Source organism: Lissotriton helveticus, chromosome 7 (assembly GCF_964261635.1).
Source record: "Lissotriton helveticus chromosome 7, aLisHel1.1, whole genome shotgun sequence".
NCBI classification, from domain to species: Eukaryota; Metazoa; Chordata; class Amphibia; order Caudata; family Salamandridae; genus Lissotriton; species Lissotriton helveticus.
Window position 1 is genome coordinate 1614128148 of NC_136068.1, and position 20806 is coordinate 1614148953.

At 46.7% G+C, this 20806-nt stretch overlaps 1 pseudogene; it reads right to left on the reverse strand.

The window, feature by feature from the left end:
- Positions 1-787: 787 nt before the first annotated feature.
- Positions 788-2302, reverse strand: LOC144767573 (E3 ubiquitin-protein ligase Mdm2-like; annotated as a pseudogene).
- Positions 2303-20806: the final 18504 nt, after the last annotated feature.

Below are 20806 nucleotides of genomic sequence, written 5' to 3' on the forward strand. Positions count from 1 at the left end.
GGTAATGCCGAAATCACAAGGTGGCAAGGAAAACAAGCTGAAAACCACTGTAAAAAGTGGATTTACAGACCCTTGTCAGAGGCAGTAAGCAACTGATGTCCATTAGGAGATGTTAAAACACCCCAGGATATGGGGGGAGGCAGCCTCAACAACCCTTTGTTTTTCTCAGGGAGGGGGCTTGGTGAGTTGCACAGTGTTTTGTTTTTTTAGCTGTTTGTGGGTAGACTGGGCCAAACCCTAACGCCGGCCTCACTTTTCCAGAGGCGGGTTCTTGCACAGGTTTTTTAAATGACCGACAACCAGGTAGGGCTGTCTGAGGTCCAAGATCTCAGGTATTCAGGGTATTAAGTGAGCCAGGTCCCAGACCCAGTAGTATTTTAGAACGGACATTGAAATGCACTTAACTTTACTGGAAAGTGGAAAAAACTGCTACAGCCCCATACTTGTACTTGCCAACTTACAAACTAGTTTCAGGGTGTTAAGAGTAGGCACGCTTTGTGCCAATAGACTATGTGCCGCAGTGAAATAATCCTTTCTAGTTATTGGTGCCATAATTGCTCTTAAACGTGTTGCCCCCCAGTGTCCACTCAAAAGAGTACTAAACCCAATGAGTGAAATGCGGGTGAAAAAAGGAGATTCTTAGTTCTGGCACAAGCCCCTACAACTTTTGATGACACCTACAGAGTGCCTACATTTTGTGTCATGCTGGTACCCCTTCTCGGTGTGTAGCTTTTTAATTGGACATGTGTGGTCTCTGACATGGTACACAGTTAATGTACGGTCGTCACTAACCGAAGTAAGTCAGTACAATCATTTGTATGGGCTGTCTGCAGACTGGACAGGGCTTATTCCGTCTTTTGAGCTTCTTAGCACATGTAAAGCAAGACATTAGATGTCCTGTCCTTCCATGAACAATGCAGCCATTTTTAGGCCTAGTCTGGCAAATGACACAAGGTTCCAGGCTTGTAAGAGGAAGAGTAGATTCCATTACATCTTCTTTGACTTGTGTTTCTTCTCTCTTAATTTCTGTGGGATCCTCCTGACTGTTGCTCATGATACTGCCAGATGTGAATGGCTGGGAGTAATCCCCCATTTCTTGGGATTGGGATGTTTCTGCACCTGTGTATTCATCTTCACTAGAATCTTTTGATTCAACCAACTTGACTTTCTTACAGTTATGAAAATCAAAGCCCAATCCTTCATCTAGTTCTGCTAAACATTTTAAGTTGTGCGCCTTTACTTTGGAGTTCTTCTCATCGGGAAGCCAATCCTTGCAAAGTTCCCAACACCGATGACAATGTAGAGGAAGTGGAGGGTTCATTTCCTCACACTTTGAGCATTTCCAATAATCTGCCTCAGAAATGTCTGGGTCTGCATCAAAAGAGTCTGTATCGGTGTCTTCAGCTTTGAATATGGTTACTTGATATACCTCATCATCATCATCTGTGATTTCCTGATTATCATCCTCACTGCACTCTTCAGAGTACAGAGACTCCACATCAAATTCGATGCTAAACTGGTCAGATTCTGAATCACTTACTGATGGAGAATCAAGATTCTGCACAGAGCATGAATCTGTAGTGTCACTACCACTTCTGTCCCGATGCAAGCCACGTAGGGTTTCATCAAACGTAAGGGAAATACTGTCAGATTTATTTCGATTTCTTTACCTTTCTCCAAATGTCTCATTTGAAGAGTTACCTTCATTTTCACTGCGAATCCTTCTCTGGGATGAGGTAGCAGGGGCATAGGTTGAGCTTGCCGTTGCAGGTTTCTCTTGTGAATCCTTCACAACAGACTCGCTTTCCAGTAAACTGGAGTCTTTCAAATAGGAGCACACCACAGACGATTCTTGTTGACTGACTGTTATTACGTTTTTAGAAATCATTGCATACAATCTCCTAGGTTCCTTTACAGAAAAGTTCTGTACTCCAAAAAGTTATCCGAGCAGATCATTAGAGTAGTGGACAATATGCTGTTGTCTCTCATCGTACAGCTGTTTGGCCATAATGTACTGACCAAGATAGTATATAACCTCCTTCATTGTAAAGGTGTCATTTTGAGCACCTGCACACTTTAGTAACTTCAAGAGCAGGGGTTTGGGTTTAACCAGCGCTCGTGCTCAGAAGCCAGCATAGAAGTGCTTAACCGCTACCGCGTTTTCCGGCTGTGCGCTGGAATTTCAAAAATGCACTGTTTGTGACAAAGCCAGCTCGTCATCCGCGTAGCACAGGTAACGCCCATGACGAGCTGGCTTTGTCACCCGCATCGAAGGGGTTAAGGAGCATGCGGCTGAAGACATTTGGGTATTGCACGGTTGCCCCGAGCTCCCCTGGGCGTAGCTCTCGCAGCCAGGTGCAGGGCCATGAGCATTTCTAATTCCTTTCCTGATGGCGAGAGTTGGTGTTTTTGTAGCTGGACTTCTGACGTGGTTTGTTAGGTTGGAAGGTTCATCTTCTGGCATTTTGATTATATCTTTTGCTCTTTCCGTAATTTGTTTTTGCTCTGAAGGGCATGTCCTGCCTTCAAATTGGTTGTGTGATTTGTCGTCTCCGGGTACTGATTGTTGTTTGCTGTGTCCGATAGATCAGTGATTTGTAAGGTTGTGGAGGCATTTGCATCTGATGTGCGCCAGTTGGGCGGTTTGTTAGATTTTACTTGGGTTGCTTCTATGGGATTATTGCTGATCGTATTGAGTATGTCTACACTAGGGTTGTTTGCTGTAATATGTGCCTTTGTGTATTGCCTAGTACTAGAGGATCTAGAGTGTCAAATCTCCTAGTCAGTACTGCGGTCTCTCTTTTCAATTACCCTCAGGGGAGGGTGGATGGAGGTGTCTAAACTCTCGTCTTGTTGGAGCTCTGAAATTGGGATATTATGAACCTGGTCTTTTAGCGTGATAAAGTAATCGTCAAATAACTCAAGATCCCTGTTGGCTGCTTGGACGAGTAGCGTGCCATTTTTGTAGAAGGTTATAATTAGTGAGGCCTTTAAGTTTTTCAAGGGATTTATAATCAACTTTGTTCTATAAGGGTTGTTTCTTGCTTCTTTGATGGTTAGCAATTTCAACGTTGCAGTGACCCATTTAGCTAGTGATCTAGTGTTGAAAATTAGATTGTTATTAATCAATTAATTTTTTGAGTTAGAGGAGAGGTCTATGATAAGTGTTTCAGAGTTCTTCCTGAGCAGATTGTATTTAAAGGGGTTGGAGGCATTTTTAGAGAGATTGGAAGGGTAGGCTTGACTTGAGTCGTCATGTTGAGGTTGTCATCCAGGGTGATCCCTGGATTTTTTGCGTGGCCTGTGGGTTTGGGTGTTGGTCCGAGCCCCACTAGGCACCAGGTGGAATCCATGGGGAGGTCTTGTTGCCAAAGACAGTACTTTCATCTTGATGGAGCTGAGCTACCAAGGTCAATCAGTTGTGGAAGTTTGTTCTGGTGATGGTTGTCTTTTCGGTCAGGGAGAGGATGAGTTAAGTGTCATTGGCATAGGAGATAATGATGATGTCTTGTGATCAGATGATGTTGCCGAGCAGTGTCATGTATGAGTTGAACAGGGTGGGACTCTGATGTGAAGGGTGGCAGCCTGGCCCTTTGAGTTCTTCCTGTGAGGAAGGAACAGATCAATCTGAGAATGGATCCTTGTATGCCAGTCTAGTGGATTCTTCTGATGAGGGTGCTGTGGGAGCCTGTGTCAAAGACCATGGAGTGGTTGAGGAGGACTAGAGCGGAGTTTCTCCTCAGCCCCAGGATGATTAGAATGTCATTTGTGGATGCGATGAGTGCTGTTCGGTGCTGTACTTCTTTCTGAATCCTGATTGAGTATTATCTAGAACATGATGAAGTTTGAAGTGGGTTGTGACTTGCTTGTTGATGGCCTTTTCAATCACTTTGGGTGGATAGGTTACCAGTGAAGTGGGTAAGAAGTTGCTGAGTTGATTTGGGTCAGCTATGGGCTTCCTTCTTGAGAAGGATGTTGATTTCTGCAAGTTTCCATTAATTTGGGAAAGTGGCAGATGTGATGAAAGTGGTTATGATGTGCATCAGGGTGGTGCTGATTGGTGATGTTCCCCCGTTGTAGATGACGTGGAGGCATGAGTTTGTAGGAGCCCTTGAATGGATAGTCTGCATGATTGCCGCTGTGTGTTTCTGGTGAGGATTGTTCATTCGGACAGGTGGCCGTCTTGGTTGGTGGTGGGTAGGTTAGCAATGAGTTCTCTGGGACTGGTGTGCAAAGTTGCTGTTAATGTTAGTGATTTTGCTGTGGAAGAAGTTGGATAGGTTGTCACAGAGTTGTTGGGAGGCGATGTTGTTGACAGTGGTTGAGGGTGAGGTGAAATCCTTGCCAATCGAGAAGATCTCATTGCAGCTGTTAGAACTTCCTTTGATGTGGTCAACTCGTGCTATTTTCTTGGTGCCTCTTATTTGCTGGAGATAGCGTCTGAATGCAGCCTTGTAGATTGTCCAGTCTGTGTGGTTGAGGCTGGCTCTCCATTTCCATTCTAGCAGTTTACAGTGTTGTTTGTTGTCTTGGAGGTCTCTGTGTACCAGCTGGCCTGCTTGTTTTATCTACTATGCTTGTTGGGTTTGATGGGTGCAAGGGAATCCGTGCAGTTCTTGATCCAGCTGTTGATGTCCCTGTCAAGGTTGTCTGTGTGGCTATCTTGAGACCCTTGATAGGCACCTTTAAGAAAGGTGAAATGGGATGAACAAAAAGGAGAAATGCAAATAACGTGGGCTCCGTCAAGATGTAAGTTACCTTGTCCAGGACAGTGCCCTTAATTTCTAGGTCTCTTAGCCTCTGTAGTAATTTTCTGTCAACATTGGAAAGTTGGCATCCTGTTTTTTTAATATACAGACCAAAAAATAATGGTACTGAAGCACATGATTTTTTTCACTAAGTGTGGGTGTCATCGTTCTCTTTTATATGTGCGTCTATTGTGCCTTATGCAGCAGTTAGCTGTCAGGGAAAACAAATACCAGAAGTCCTGCCCTAAGTAGGCCAATTCAAGTTGAAATGAGTCAAGGTCATGTCCATTCCAATGTTTAAAAAGAGTCTAAAGAGCGTTCTGGTACAGGAGGCTGTAGGGCATCGGTTGTTGTATGGTTGTAGTTGAAGTGGGGAATCTGGGGCACCCACAACAGAGGCATAAAGAGATGTGAAGTAGCTGCACCTGGGTATGAACAGCCACAAAGACAGTGATCAGGAAAGATTCAAAAGGGTGGTTTTTACCTAAAAGACCTTTCGCACTCTTAACAACAGACTGCAGCCACCTCTACCTCCACCATCTACCAATGGGCAGTGCTACAGGAAGGAATCTCTATAGGAGGCTTGACTCCTTTGTCCTCATTTCACTGTCTAAGTCTCCTACCTCCTGCTTCTCTTGTGGTACACTTCCCCTGCCTGGAAAAAAAAACATCACCCCTATTGTGCACACAGGAACCTGCTCAGGACTTCCAAAATGGTCCTACAGGCCTGCATCACTCTGCGTATAAGTACAATGCATAAACTACAATAGTTGCTTACACAATCACACCTAATCCCTTTGACGGGATTAGGTGACCAAAAATTATATAAATTGCGCACAACATACCATTTGATGCGATTTAGTGACAAATAATGGTATAAATCTGTGCCAAATAACTCATGTTTAGTGAGTGAGGGAAAAACCTTTAATTACAGAATAGTGAGGAAAGATTTTTAAATCAGACCTTTTCTTTTTTCTGCGCCAACTCGCCAATGTTTAAAAGGCTGCCATATGTGGCACACAACAGGCTAGGGTTCTTAATGTTTAAATTATGTATACACTTAGAACTGCATGCTTAAGTTGTATGCCCAGGATACCGACCACTATGTATAATTGTATTTCTTTCTGCAGTTTACATCCTTCTATTGCTTGGTATCTCAGAAAGACTTCCCCCAACATACTCATAAAATGTTGAATTAAACATTTACTTTGACTTACTTCCACTTGATTACTCTACTTTCTTCAGTGACCCTCTTCATACCTTCCATCCTCTGCATGCCTTCTATTTCTGAGTAGAGCCTCTCAGCCTAATGCCTGTCTGAATGTGTCTGAGACAAGTTGGTGGCAATGGATTGCATCTACACTAGTAAGAAGTTTGGCGGTATGCTGAAATACATAATTAGGTCGATAAACCAGCAGCAAACGAGATCTTGAATACTACTGCTAGTCCACGCCATTTCTTCTTCTTAGCGCAGTTTCTGATTATGGCTGGGTAACCCAGAGAGTTGGCTTCATGTACTATAGGTGCGGTGTCCTCCCCAACTTAGGTTTCTGTGACTAAGAGAAGATCCGGGGTATAATCATATATAACATCGTTTGCGTGGATGCTGGTCTTGTGTAAGGATCTGTCACTGACCAGGATATAGCATGGCTAACGGATGATGATTACTCTTGCAAAAATGATAACAGAGGACGTATGGTGCATGCCCTGAAAGATTTGTCTAGCTACTGCACAAGGTAGAGGGGGTGATTTGATGGATTTCGATGGGATAGGAGAGGAGAAAGAGGAAAGTCTTCTGTGTTACTAGAGAGGAATAAATGGGGTGAGATGGATGACAGAGAAAAGGAAGGGGAGAGAGGGCAAACAATGGTGTACATTGAAGTAGGAGAAAATGGGTAGATCTCAAATAGAGAGAAACAACCGGGCCCCCACTGTTTGTATGAATTATGTAGGGGGAAAGGGTAAAAAGGGAGGAGAACAAAGGAAAGAGTACAAGGGGTGGTTGAACTTAAATGCAGAGGTAAGGAAGAAAAGAATAGGTATATTGGTAATGGAACTAGGGGGCTGTGGAATGAAGGCCACATGCGTAGGGCAGAAAGCAGTGCTGAGAGGACTGAAATAAGGGTGGAGAATGAAGAATTGGAGGGCAGAGAGTAGGAGGATTTTTGGAAGCGTGAAGGGTGGATCGAAAACATGAGAAAAGGCTAGTTAAGGGGGTAGGGGAAAAGGGAAATGCCAGATGTGGGTGAGAAAACTACAGCTTCAGCTTGGGTAAGAGGGAACACCGAGTGGTGATAGAGGGCTTGACGTGAGGGTTACAGAGAAGGTGTGGTGGGTGGGGCACAGAATGGGCAGGTAGGGAGTAAAAGCAAAACCGATACGTGAGGCAGAGGAAAAAAATATGTGACGTTGTGTGGGAAAACAGAAGTGTAGAGGGAAGATGTGAAAAGAAAAGTCAATATGAGGGAAGATCCCTGTCAAGGAAAATGGCAGCAGAGTTGAGATTGACAACACTTTGGGAGATAGTTCCTTCTGTCTAGTGACATATTTGACAATACAATACTGGTAAGTTAAGAGGACTGATAATAAAGGCAACCAAGTGCATGAGTTTGCTAAGTCCATCATGAGTGGCACAGTTGAGACTGTAGTGTAGTTCCTATTATCCCAATAGGCTCTGCGCATTGGAATAATATCTTCAATAGTATAGACGTAGGACAGAGGTTAACTAGGTCTTCTACTGACGATATTAGACTTAAAGTTTAGTGTTTGCCAGCTAGCTCAGAGTTCACTAGAAACTTTCTCGAATAGACAAGGAGGAGTTTAACCTCCCTGGATAGACAAGAAGGGATTTAGTTTCTGACAACCACAGAACATGACAACTTTGCTCTCCCCTAATCAAGAGTGTATCTCTAGAGTCGTGTGAAAACAAAAGACAACTTATTTTACTCAGTCAGTTCAGTGCATTCTTAGTTTCACCAGATTGTAGAGAAAAGGAAGAGACGGGCGTGTTCAATAAAAAGATGTTATTTATTGATCAGTCTCTTTTCTCATACAAGAGAAATGAATCGCTATTATTGCAATACTTATTGTTAAGTAAAGTGCATACAGTAATAACAGAATTATAAAATAATACTGTAAAAGCATTGATATGGTTTCTTAGCCATATGATACTTAAAATGGATAAAATAGATACATACATATATACATTGACTAATCGTACTCAACTGGTGCTTCTAACTACGCCTACCCCAATGTACCTGACCTAAGCCTAATACTTGGGCGGGAGTAGATAAGTAGCAGTTTAAGTTAAGTTTGCTTTGCCAAGGGTCTGCTTCAAGAATTCTCTGCAAGGGGTTATTCAGTTCAGTACCTGGGATTTAGAAGGCTGGAGGGCTGGTATCTCTATCTCAGGGCTTGATATCCCAGCTGCCTGCAAGGGCGGCTGGAAGCGCCGGAGCTGGATTTCTCGGCAGGAGAATAGGCAGCGTCTCTCTCTCAGCGCGTCAGAAAGGAGGGGCAGCGTCTGTGGGCTTCGCTGTCAGCTGGGCTCCTCGGCAAGTCTCGCTGCTTCAATCTTGTCACCACCTCGTGTGTTTGCTTAAGGCAATGTCGGTATTATTTATACCTGAAAGGTGCCGAGATTGACGTAAGGATGGACATAAATACGTCAATAAGGATGTCATACGAACTGGTCGTTCGCACATTCTTTACTGAAGTTCTCGGCTAAATCAAAACAATGGCTGTGGGGATTTCCCAGGTCGTGGTAGGTTTGATTTGTTTTGAGAACACCGTATGCCTATTAGGGGGCTGGAGAAATAGTGCTTGCCTAATGAGATGGCATGCGCTATGACCTAATCAGATAACGGGCTTCTGTGCCGTTGTGTGGCTAATCAGATAACGGGTTTCTGTGCAGTTGAATGGCTGCTAGTTAATTATTAACCAGACAAGGGTCAGAAATAGGGGGATCGATACAGTACCCATAGTAAATACATCACAAGACCTACAAAGGATGCTACATTCACAAATCACCAAAGGTCTTGAGGATATATGAGATTCACCTGAGAGCAGCGTAGGTATGACGCACAAAAATCTGTAGCTACTAAAAACAACAATTACTTGAAGTCAGATTGGAGGGTGTGGATAAAGAGACGCCTTGCATACTAGGACTTGCTGGCAAAATTGAAGGGTACGTGTGGACGCCTTCTAGAGTAACTACTAAGGAATTGGTGAGGGTAGCAGAGGTGACCTGTTTAGGTATGAGGTGAGTGTTAGCAGAGGACCAGCATTCTGGCTGTAATCCCTACCATTCAGAAAAGGGGGTGGTGATGGACAGAGTATCTGAATTAAGCAGAACACTCCTACCCAGTCAAAAGATCAGGGCTTGATCCATCACCGTTTTTTAGCTCACTGCACCATCCCAGTTCAGAACCTGGCTACATGCACATTAGTCTGTCCCTGGCCCAGTGCATCATGGGAACAGGGCAGACCAAACTACCAAGCCAATTCTTTACTGGAAAGGAAACAAGCTTCCGGGGACCGGTTTCTGGCATTGCAGCCGTCTTCGGCCCGGCTTGCTTGAATCCTGATGGTGCAGTGAGCAAGGGACTCATGTCTGAGCATACCCTTCCACACGTGTGGTGGCCAAAACGATTCAGAAAAGGGGGTTGTGATGGACAGAGTATCTGAATTAAGCAGAACACTCCTACCCAGTCAAAAGATCAGGGCTTGATCCATCACTGTTTTTAGCTCACTGCACCATCCCAGTTCAGAACCTGGCTACATGCACTTTAGTCTGCCCCAGGCCCAGTGCATCATGGGAACAGGGCAGACCAAACTACCAAGCCAATTCTTTACTGGAAAGGAAACAAGCTTCCGGGGACCGGTTTCTGGCATTGCAGCCGTCTTCGGCCCGGCTTGCTTGAATCCTGATGGTGCAGTGAGCAAGGGACTCATGTCTGAGCATACCCTTCCACACGTGTGGTGGCCAAAACGATTCAGAAAAGGGGGTGGTGATGGACAGAGTATCTCAATTAAGCAGAACACTCCTACCCAGTCAAAAGATCAGGGCTTGATCCATCACCATTTTTTAGCTCACTGCACCATCCCAGTTCAGAACCTGGCTACATGCACATTAGTCTGTCCCTGGCCCAGTGCATCATGGGAACAGGGCAGACCAAACTACCAAGCCAATTCTTTACTGGAAAGTAAACAAGCTTCCGGGGACCGGTTTCTGGCATTGCAGCCGTCTTCGGCCCGGCTTGCTTGAATCCTGATGGTGCAGTGAGCAAGGGACTCATGTCTGAGCATACCCTTTCACACGTGTGGTGGCCAAAACGATTCAGAAAAGGGGGTGGTGATGGACAGAGTATCTGAATTAAGCAGAACACTCCTACCCAGTCAAAAGATCAGGGCTTGATCTTTCACCGTTTTTTAGCTCACTGCACCATCCCAGTTCAGAACCTGGCTACATGCACATTAGTCTGTCCCTGGCCCAGTGCATCATGGGAACAGGGCAGACCAAACTACCAAGCCAATTCTTTACTGGAAAGGAAACAAGCTTCCGGGGACCGGTTTCTGGCATTGCAGCCGTCTTCGGCCCGGCTTGCTTGAATCCTGATGGTGCAGTGAGCAAGGGACTCATGTCTGAGCATACCCTTCCACACGTGTGGTGGCCAAAACGATTCAGAAAAGGGGGTTGTGATGGACAGAGTATCTGAATTAAGCAGAACACTCCTACCCAGTCAAAAGATCAGGGCTTGATCCATCACCGTTTTTTAGCTCACTGCACCATCCCAGTTCAGAACCTGGCTACATGCACATTAGTCTGTCCCTGGCCCAGTGCATCATGGGAACAGGGCAGACCAAACTACCAAGCCAATTCTTACTGGAAAGGAAACAAGCTTCCGGGGACCGGTTTCTGGCATTGCAGCCGTCTTCGGCCTGGCTTGCTTGAATCCTGATGGTGCAGTGAGCAAGGGACTCATGTCTGAGCATACCCTTCCACACGTGTGGTGGCCAAAACGATTCAGAAAAGGGGGTGGTGATGGACAGAGTATCTGAATTAAGCACAACACTCCTACCCAGTCAAAAGATCAGGGCTTGATCCATCACCGTTTTTTTAGCTCACTGCACCATCCCATTTCAGAACCTGGCTACATGCACATTAGTCTGCCCCTGGCCCAGTGCATCATGGGAACAGGGCAGACCAAACTACCAAGCCAATTCTTTACTGGAAAGGAAACAAGCTTCCGGGGACCGGTTTCTGGCATTGCAGCCGTCTTCGGCCCGGCTTGCTTGAATCCTGATGGTGCAGTGAGCAAGGGACTCATGTCTGAGCATACCCTTCCACACGTGTGGTGGCCAAAACGATTCAGAAAAGGGGGTGGTGATGGACAAAGTATCTGAAGTAAGCAGAACACTCCTACCCAGTCAAAAGATCAGGGCTTGATCCATCACCATTTTTTAGCTCACTGCACCATCCCAGTTCAGAACCTGGCTACATGCACATTAGTCTGTCCCTGGCCCAGTGCATCATTGGAACAGGGCAGACCAAACTACCAAGCCAATTCTTTACTGGAAAGTAAACAAGCTTCCGGGGACCGGTTTCTGGCATTGCAGCCGTCTTCGGCCCGGCTTGCTTGAATCCTGATGGTGCAGTGAACAAGGGACTCATGTCTGAGCATACCCTTCCACACGTGTGGTGGCCAAAACGATTCAGAAAAGGGGGTGGTGATGGACAGAGTATCTGAATTAAGCAGAACACTCCTACCCAGTCAAAAGATCAGGGCTTGATCCATCACCGTTTTTTAGCTCACTGCACCATCCCAGTTCAGAACCTGGCTACATGCACATTAATCTGTCCCTGGCCCAGTGCATCATGGGAACAGGGCAGACCAAACTACCAAGCCAATTCTTTACTGGAAAGGAAACAAGCTTCCGGGGACCGGTTTCTGGCATTGCAGCCGTCTTCGGCCCGGCTTGCTTGAATCCTGATGGTGCAGTGAGCAAGGGACTCATGTCTGAGCATACCCTTCCACACGTGTGGTGGCCAAAACGATTCAGAAAAGGGGGTGGTGATGGACAGAGTATCTGAATTAAGCAGAACACTCCTACCCAGTCAAAAGATCAGGGCTTGATCCATCACCGTTTTTTAGCTCACTGCACCATCCCAGTTCAGAACCTGGCTACATGCACATTAGTCTGTCCCTGGCCCAGTGCATCATGGGAACAGGGCAGACCAAACTACCAAGCCAATTCTTTACTGGAAAGGAAACAAGCTTCCGGGGACCGGTTTCTGGCATTGCAGCCGTCTTCGGCCCGGCTTGCTTGAATCCTGATGGTGCAGTGAGCAAGGGACTCATGTCTGAGCATACCCTTCCACACGTGTGGTGGCCAAAACGATTCAGAAAAGGGGGTGGTGATGGACAGAGTATCTGAATTAAGCAGAACACTCCTACCCAGTCAAAAGATCAGGGCTTGATCCATCACCGTTTTTTAGCTCACTGCACCATCCCAGTTCAGAACCTGGCTACATGCACATTAGTCTGTCCCTGGCCCAGTGCATCATGGGAACAGGGCAGACCAAACTACCAAGCCAATTCTTTACTGGAAAGGAAACAAGCTTCCGGGGACCGGTTTCTGGCATTACAGCCGTCTTCGGCCCGGCTTGCTTGAATCCTGATGGTGCAGTGAGCAAGGGACTCATGTCTGAGCATACCCTTCCACTCCTATAGTGGTCAAAACGATTCAGAAAGGGGGTGGTGATGGACAGAGCATCTGAATTAAGCAGAACACTCCTACCCAGTCAAAAGATCAGGGCTTGATCCATCACCGTTTTTTAGCTCACTGCACCATCCCAGTTCAGAACCTGGCTACATGCAAATTAGTCTGTCCCTGGCCCAGTGCACCATGGGAACAGGGAAGACCAAACTACCAAGCCAATTCTTTACTGGAAAGGAAACAAGCTTCCGGGGACCGGTTTCTGGCATTACAGCCGTCTTCGGCCCGGCTTGCTTGAATCCTGATGGTGCAGTGAGCAAGGGACTCATGTCTGAGCATACCCTTCCACTCCTATAGTGGTCAAAACGATTCAGAAAGGGGGTGGTGATGGACAGAGCATTTGAATTAAGCAGAACACTCCTATCCAGTCAAAAGATCAGGGCTTGATCCATCACCGTTTTTTAGCTCACTGCACCATCCCAGTTTAGAACCTGGCTACATGCAAATTAGTCTGTCCCTGGCCCAGTGCACCATGGGAACAGGGAAGACCAAACTAACAAGCCAATTCTTTACTGGAAAGGAAACAAGCTTCCGGGGACCGGTTTCTGGCATTACAGCCGTCTTCGGCCCGGCTTGCTTGAATCCTGATGGTGCAGTGAGCAAGGGACTCATGTCTGAGCATACCCTTCCACTCCTATAGTGGTCAAAACGATTCAGCAAGGGGGTGGTGATGGACAGAGCATCTGAATTAAGCAGAACACTCCTACCCAGTCAAAACATCAGGGCTTGATCCATCACCGTTTTTTAGCTCACTGCACCATCCCAGTTCAGAACCTGGCTACATGCAAATTAGTCTGTCCCTGGCCCAGTGCACCATGGGAACAGGGAAGACCAAACTACCAAGCCAATTCTTTACTGGAAAGGAAACAAGCTTCCGGGGACCGGTTTCTGGCATTACAGCCGTCTTCGGCCCGGCTTGCTTGAATCCTGATGGTGCAGTGAGCAAGGGACTCATGTCTGAGCATACCCTTCCACTCCTATAGTGGTCAAAACGATTCAGAAAGGGGTGGTGATGGACAGAGCATCTGAATTAAGCAGAACACTCCTACCCAGTCAAAAGATCAGGGCTTGATCCATCACCGTTTTTTAGCTCACTGCACCATCCCAGTTCAGAACCTGGCTACATGCAAATTAGTCTGTCCCTGGCCCAGTGCACCATGGGAACAGGGAAGACCAAACTACCAAGCCAATTCTTTACTGGAAAGGAAACAAGCTTCCGGGGACCGGTTTCTGGCATTACAGCCGTCTTCGGCCCGGCTTGCTTGAATCCTGATGGTGCAGTGAGCAAGGGACTCATGTCTGAGCATACCCTTCCACTCCTATAGTGGTCAAAACGATTCAGAAAGGGGGTGGTGATGGACAGAGCATCTGAACTAAGCAGAACACTCCTACCCAGTCAAAAGATCAGGGCTTGATCCATCACCGTTTTTTAGCTCACTGCACCATCCCAGTTCAGAACCTGGCTACATGCAAATTAGTCTGTCCCTGGCCCAGTGCACCATGGGAACAGGGAAGACCAAACTACCAAGCCAATTCTTTACTGGAAAGGAAACAAGCTTCCGGGGACCGGTTTCTGGCATTACAGCCGTCTTCGGCCCGGCTTGCTTGAATCCTGATGGTGCAGTGAGCAAGGGACTCATGTCTGAGCATACCCTTCCACTCCTATAGTGGTCAAAACGATTCAGAAAGGGGGTGGTGATGGACAGAGCATCTGAATTAAGCAGAACACTCCTACCCAGTCAAAAGATCAGGGCTTGATCCATCACCGTTTTTTTTTATTTTTTTTAAACCTTTATTGTACAGAGAAGGCTCACAAATACGGGCCTACAACCCAGCGGGCCGGCCACCACAAGTAAGGAACATAGTCAACAATACAGAAACGCATACAGAATAGCACAACAAATCATACAGGAAATAAGGGCTAAAAGCCATATAGCAACCAGCAGGGACAGGATACGAGAAGGTTGATTTTCTAATATAGAAACGGGTATGACAGGATAACAACAGGTAGGAAGTCTCGGAGGGCCGTGGTGGGCCGCGAACAAGCCGCGGTAAAAGATACAGGATAACTCAATAATGACAAACACATATCGGTAAAGGCAGAATAAAAGTCTCGCCAGAAAAACAGTGGCAACCGCCGTTCAGCGCCCACCCACCACAACAAGAACGTATCATATCAAACAGAGTCGAAAAAAGCTTATCAAATAAAGCCCTCCGTCACACAACCCAGGGAATAAGGGAAAACCCCCCCACGAGAGGGGGGAGGAAGGGAAAAAAGGAAAAAGAGGGAAAAGGGGACAAAAGGCGAAAGGAAGAACGCCACCTCAAGCACGCGCCCCACGGCAAACGAGGCCGGAAACCACAAATCGGTATACAGAACCAGTAGTGACCGGAGCAAAATCACGTAGTGAGCCAAAGTCACAATAAGACCAAACGGTTAGTGCATCAAGATAATCCACCCAGGGGGACACATGCTGAGACCGCGTCCCGAAAAAGAGGACACACAAGAGCCATAGAACCAAAAAAAGTGAGAAAAATGAGGGGAAAGAACCCCAAGGAAATGACAGACCCCCCCTCCCACCCCGCACGCCCACCCTGCACCCCTGCAGAAGGCTATGGCCTACCCCCCGGCAGCGTGCCTGTCGCCCTAATCAGAACCCGAAATATAGAAGAGCTAAAGCAAGATAGAACGTAAAGACAAAAAAAAGGGGAAAAGAAGGAAGAAGGGAGGAAAGAACACGGGAGAGGGCCATAAAACAGAATCATAGGCTCCCACCCTCCCGTCCGAAACATCAGTGTCCATGGGAAGACAAAAGAGTCCAAGGATACAGTCCAGGAAAACGACAAGAATCCGACATGGTCATACCGTACTAACCGATCATCCAACCATTACAAGACAACAGTCCACAAAGGCAAGATCGTCTCATCCCTGTCCTTGTTTTTCCAAACCTGTAGCAGTCCGCCTCACGAAGAACCAGACCACGAGGAACAGGAGGCAGAGAACAGGGAGTTCAAACTTCAATCCGCATAAGATGTCTCGTGCATAACTCGGATGAACTGGGACAGTCAGAAACCAGTGTACACAATGCAGGCACAGTTCCGAAGATGATCTGAGGAAAGCCGACCCAGCGTAGTCAGCACAGGATCGACGTTTGGCCATTCGAGGAGATGAAGAACAGGAAGAATCACCAAGACCGGCCCGGACAGGACCCGGCCCACCGACCCACAGCACAGGAGAGGACACATCACGATGGAGGGCAGCGGAACTCCGCAGATCCGCAGAGACGGCAGCCACCGGGTCCATAATTTCCAGGATAGTTCCAGCCGCACCCAGCAGCGACGTAGCCGCACACGCCAGGGGGGGCTCAAGCGGCCCAGCGAAACGAGCCTCCTCCAGGTTAACAGCGGGTGCGGCCACAGGAGTACCCCAGGAGCGCAGGGCGGCGAGGATGTCGACAAGTGTAGGAACACCTTTACAGTATCCGGCTTCTGTGCCACAACGTGGACCACCCGCCGCCCATCTCGGCCCGGCTGAAATATACAGGGTCGGCCGCCATCTTGGAAGCCCGGCGGGGTGGTAGCGATCCTCGACCCCCGACCGGGCCGCAGCCAGGCAAACGGAATTCAGTCAACCACCAGCAGAGGCACGTCCAGAGTAGGAAGGGGGGCCACCAGAAGAAGGCGGATCGCCGGCCCCCAATTGCCACCGGTCCCGTTCTCCGAGTCCGGGCGGAGGCACTCAAAATGGCCGGACCGGAGAACAAAGGGGGGAACAAGCAACATTTACGGTCAGCCCCGTCAACAGAAGGCAGCGCCTCCACCCCAGGCCGCGGGACCGCCTGATCAGGCCAGAAAGCCGCGACCGGCCTCTCTGCACAACACCCTCGCCGGCCGAGCCCACTGCGCCATCAAGGGCCGGCCACAGCGTAGTGCCCCGTCCGGGCGCCGCCGAGGAGACTCAGGCCAGTCCGCTCCGGAGGCCCCGAAGCGAGCGAAGGCACAGTTCCGGAACCACGGCACCCAGAGACAACCGGAACAGACGGTAAGTGTCTATAAATCGCCGTAGAGCCACAGCGTAGCAGAAATTGTCTTCCCGGGGCAGGATAAAAGCAGGATTTATGTTTCGAACAGGAAAGTAGACGGAGCCGAGCTAAAGCGCGGCCATCTCGGACGCGAGCTTGGCTCCTCCCCATCACTGTTTTTTAGCTCACTGCACCATCCCAGTTCAGAACCTGGCTACATGGAAATTAGTCTGTCCCTGGCCCAGTGCACCATGGGAACAGGGAAGACCAAACTACCAAGCCAATTCTTTACTGGAAAGGAAACAAGCTTCCGGGGACCGGTTTCTGGCATTACAGCCGTCTTCGGCCCGGCTTGCTTGAATCCTGATGGTGCAGTGAGCAAAGGGCACACATAAGGAAGGAAGAGGGATGTGGTGGCAGGCAGGGGCATAAAGAGAAGAGAAAAAGAAAACCCTGCCAAAAGAAGCAAGCAATTTAAATACCACTGCCTTTCACAAATGGAACAACTACAATAGAGTGGAATCAACACTGGACAATAATAGAAAAATGTGCAAGGTCACGATAGCTTCATTTACATGTGAGACCAGGCAGAGTTTAGTGTGCACATTCACACCAGTTTAAGGTGGTCAGCTAGAAAGATCTCCAATTACCTAGACCAATCGTGTCCTATCTGAGTAAAAGGGGAACTGACCTTGATGTGCTACGAGTTTAATGGCAATTGATAATGACATGCAGACTGCATACAGTATACTGGATATATTAGAATAGGCCAGGATGTGGGGCGGTGGACATAAATACAAATGGGTACGGTGTGATAAGATGATATAATGGATGATGCTTATATTGTGCTACCGGGCATAAGAATAGCTAGCTGGTCATGGTGTGCTAATTGGATGTTTGGGAAGTTTGTACTAAATAGGTATCTAAATATTTCTGAGACTTTAAGTGAGATGTGCTAAAGAACTCACCTTGCTATTTTTGATTTTCTACTATGTTTGCTCTATTCTAATGAATCCATTGTTATCTATTCTTGTTTGCTGTATTTTAGTTTTTGTATTTTTCCCTCTATTCAATAGTCCAACCTGCCATACCACACTGATCCACCTTGATAGGGGTAGGAAGTGGATCAAGGTTTAGTTATACACACATGGTACATACGACTGAGGGTTTTTGTGGAAGTTGAGATGGACAAGTTAAACTTACTTGTGATTGAAAGGGGTTACAGCAGTAAAAAAAAGTACTGAATAACCTCAGCAAAGTTTGGTGCAGGGATCCTCATTATTCACTTAAGCTAGGCAGCCTCACAAAAATGTTTAGCCAAGCAAGGCTCACGTGTACTGTGGGGGGCCACAGATCCTACTACATGTTTGGGAGAGAATCCCTTCCCAGAAAGGCATCTCAGATTAACTTTCTATCCACAATAATAAATCTTGGTATTTCACAACTTGTCTTCTAACACATGTTGCCTTGTCGCTGGAATTGACCTGATTGGGTTGTGTCATTTATTTATGACTGTTGGATGCCTCTTTTAAATATAGTTTTCTCTTTCCTATGATATTATATTAATAGTCATAATAACTTACATTGTATATGGTTTGTATGTGTGTGTTGGTATCTGTAGAGCGTTCACCTAGCTTTAAAGCAATAGAGCCCTGAAAATGGGCAATGGCCCCTAGAGGATACAATAATTCGGGGACTGTTGGGTCAGGGGTAGTGCTCCTTGTAGAGGTGTGTCTTCCGACTTTTGCTAAATTGTAGGAGCAACAATGCTAATCTTATGTCAATAGGGAGGCTGTTACAAATTCTGGCAGCATAAATGGCTTGTCTTATGGTCTTTTAGATATTTGATTTATTATCAATCCAAGAAGTGTCCGCCAGGTTGGGTCTGTAAATAAAAAAAAAGAAAATGGGTCCTAGGTCATTCTTTAGGTGTGCGCATGCGTGTTGATGCATGTGCGTGTCTACCTAATGACACAACTGGCAACAATGGTGACATAATTGCAAATTCTTTTTTTTTGACGATGCTGCAAAACATCCTGGGCCAGATGTACGACGGCCAAAATAGTGCCTCGCAAATTGCGAGTCTTTTCGCGACTCGCAATTTGTGACGCGCTATTTAGGATGTACAACAGTATGTAACAGACTATTAGCGATTCCCAATGAGGTCTCAAATAGAGAGGCTTATGAATATTAATGAGCCTCTCGCAATTTGCAACCCCATTGGGAATGGCAGGCCCTCTCAGGTATGGTGGCCTGCTGGGCTCCCCATTATATATAATGGGGTAGCCCTGAAAGTCACCCAGGACCTGGGCACAGTACTGGAATAAGAACAATGGTCCGTGACCGAAATTCAATAGATTATAGACTAGTTATTGCCTAGAATAGTGCAATAAAGTTACTGAATGACCCATATGAAACAATTATGGTACATACACAAAATTATGCATCCAAACATTTATGTAGACCACACATATAGACCAATGCCACAATGTCTGATAGATTTCAAGATATTTAATAAACAACGAAATTGTTGACGTACTTCACATAGGTTGCGTGCAAAAGAGGGGAGAAGTAAAGAAATAGTAGTGTTGGAAGATAGAACTGTGAATCAAAGAGTAAAGAATGAACAATTTAACACATTTTTTAAAAACTGATATTCAAGATCAGTAAAAGCAAGCCTGTCCAAGCAAAGTTTACAAGTAATCTGTAAATTTTTCAAATTGCATAAAATGCACAATCCATCATCATCGCATGGTGGGAAGAAGGTACAGGTCTTGGTCAGGGGAAGGCGTCGACGTTTTGACTCGACTGTGCCCTCAGGTATTTGAACCTTGGCTGCGAGTCGTCATCAGGACTGGGGAGGGCAACCTACGATGGAAATAGTGTATTAGACATGGCAAGTGTCAGTGTGGTCAAAAAGTGGTCAAGTAGGAAAATTACTGACCTAACCTGCCGCCAAGCCTGGCTGAACAGGTTTGATATGAGCGACGTGTCAGAAGGCTCACAGTCGCCCCAATTAGATTTGTATGGTGTGTTCCAATCACATCACCAAACAGGAGTCGTTTACAAGTTTTGTGACTTCCCTATCTGTAAGGTACAAGGATTCACGTTACCAACCCGTACCGAATGGACGGTGGGTACAAGGACGGACAAGGTAGACAATACACAACCCAATACAACTAGGGACGGAAAGAAGCCTGCCCGCCAGTCTTAGCTTCCAAAATGCAATCCACCACCCGAGGCCCTGCAGGTACAGGCATTGAAGGTATACTCAAGGATGGGAAGCCTAAGCGTAAACAGAGCGTATGTCCCCTGATAGCTCACGAGGAACACTGGTCTTTACCTTAAGGTAGGGAACAACCGTGATTCAATCAGGAAGATGCCGCTCCGTCCAGATGCTGGCAATGGAAGGCGGCAACCAATTCCTTTGTTTAAGAACGTCCTCGAGGACGTAAGCGTGACGTGCACGCCGGTGTGTCGGTTCCATGACTGTGTAATCGCTCACCTTCGGGTGGATACCCGGCACACCTAGCCAGGGGAGCCTATCCTAAGTGTGAAAGGGCGGGATGCACAGAGGATCCATCCTCGCGGTACTGTCACTACCATAAATCATTACAATAAACAGTACAAACATCATTAAGAAACAACTTTAAAAAACACAGAATGCACATGTATATATACAAATTATGTACAGCCTCGCAAACTTGGTGAACACCTAGATACATAATTACAATTGAGACTATATCAAGTAAATGGATCAGGATTGCTCTCAGAGGCGCAGAGAGGCGGCCTGGCGTGCAATCTCCTCATACTCATTAAGCCCTTTTGTTATCATATTGAAAGTGTGTATCCATTTGCATTCCCGGTAATTTAGGTTATGGCTAGTGGACCCTCCCCGTTGGTTGACGTGGACCTTTTCAATGACCCACCATTTCAGACTCTCTGCAGAGTCTCCAAAGTGTGTAAAATGCTCCACTAGTGGTGCGTCCTGTGTGGCACATCTTATTTTGCTACAGTGTTGCAAGATACGACACTTGATCCTTTGTGTCGTTTGCCCTATATACAGAAAATTACAGGGACACTGTATCACATATATGACTCCAGAAGAGTTGCAGTTAGTCTGTTCTTTGAGGGTTCTATTGAATTTCGTTCACGGACCATTGTTCTTATTCCAGGCCTGCTGGGCTCAGCAGACCACCATGTCTGGGACTGCTTTTAAATAGAGCATTTTTTCCCCAAATGCAGCCCGTTTTCTTT